Below are 1526 nucleotides of genomic sequence, written 5' to 3' on the forward strand. Positions count from 1 at the left end.
AGTCTACTAGCAAGTCACTCATCATATAAACCCAACATACCTTTCAAGAAGATGTCCTTTTATGGATCTAAGCTATTACAAACAGCCTGGGATTCTTATGTTTTCCCAGAATGAACTATGTATTTAAGGTCCTAAGCTCAGGAACTGGTAGACCTGTTCTGAAGCTGTGGCAGAAGAGGTCAGAAATTGACTAAAACTGGCATTATATGGGTGATGAAAACAGGAGGCATGGCTAAGTCACAGGAGAGAGAGAATTCTAAGCAGAGATACATGTATCTATGCTATGAATATGAGTATATATATGCTATGAATTATAGCAGTCAGCCAGGGGAAGGAAGTAATACAGCCAGAGCCACTGGGGAGGAGCTATTACTGGAAATATTATGCCAAGGGAATAAAACAAAATTGCCAGTGGTATAAGGTCCGAGAAGGCAAATTCAGGGCAAGCCTGAAATAAAGAGTTTCATGGTAAAACAGTGGAAAACGTGCATAAGGTTATCTGAGGTTTTTCTTTTTTAGCCATTTGCATTCTACCTCTTTTGCTACCATACATTTTTTTTTTTTTTCCTCTTAAAGTGATCAACTTCATACTTACCTGGCGGGGGAGATACCATGATCATGAAGGTGATTTTCCCAGGGCGTGGCTTATCCATTGCACTCCGGATGTGCTGACCTCTTTGATTTCCCCAAATGTGGGAAACTTGACTGCATAATTTGAGGTAGTGGGGGACTGCATTTGCGCTTTCCCCTGATTTTTGCAAGATTTTTAAGAAAACAGACATTTTGTAGTTTTATGTATTTCTCTAGTGTATTTAGTGTTTCCTCCTTGTTACCAGATTTTTTCTGCTTGTTGCTCAGTCTGCACTTTCTTTTCCTTGTGGAAAAATGTAGGTGAGGTGCCCCTTTATGTCAGTTGAGCCTTCTTTTTATGTTGCCACATAAAGTATATTTTGGGTTGTAACTTTAATGTTTTGTATATCTAGCTCCACTTTTTCTCTAGTCAGGGAATGTCTAAGCAAAGGACTAGTGGGCTGTTACTGGCACTCCTCTACCCAGAAGCAGCAAAACACAGAATTCCCCTTCTTGCTTTTACAGCCTTGAATAGCTACCAACTTCACCACGACAGTTTTCCTTTTAAACCCCACCAAATAAATACGTACATACATACACACATACGTAAGTGATGAACTTCAGGAACCACTCACTACCTCCATGACTTGATGCCTTAGATAATCTATGGTTAAAATGGAGATCTGTTAAATTCCTAGCCGTATTTCAGCAACCTTTGTCTGAAATGACAGAGCCCTAAGTAGCTTCCTCTCAAATCACTCGTAAGGCCGCCTGAATTCCCACCTCTGAGTACAATACCATCCTCAATTTACATTTCCACACACTTGACATAAGCAGACTTTTAATTTTATAAATCTGATGGGTGTGAAAATGTGAAGTTGAACATCTTTTCTTTATGTATATCTTTATGCCTTCTGTTCATGTCTTTACCCTCTTATCTAATGGGTTGTCTTTTA

At 39.3% G+C, this 1526-nt stretch overlaps 1 non-coding gene across 1 annotated transcript; it reads left to right on the plus strand.

Annotated features, from left to right (window-relative positions):
- The first annotated feature begins 587 nt into the window (after window positions 1-587).
- On the plus strand, window positions 588-751 carry LOC116745310. Its single transcript, XR_004347378.1, has one exon. It is a non-coding gene; the product is annotated as a U1 spliceosomal RNA (small nuclear RNA).
- Window positions 752-1526: the final 775 nt, after the last annotated feature.

This window comes from Phocoena sinus, chromosome 1 (assembly GCF_008692025.1).
Source record: "Phocoena sinus isolate mPhoSin1 chromosome 1, mPhoSin1.pri, whole genome shotgun sequence".
Classification (NCBI taxonomy): domain Eukaryota; kingdom Metazoa; phylum Chordata; class Mammalia; order Artiodactyla; family Phocoenidae; genus Phocoena; species Phocoena sinus.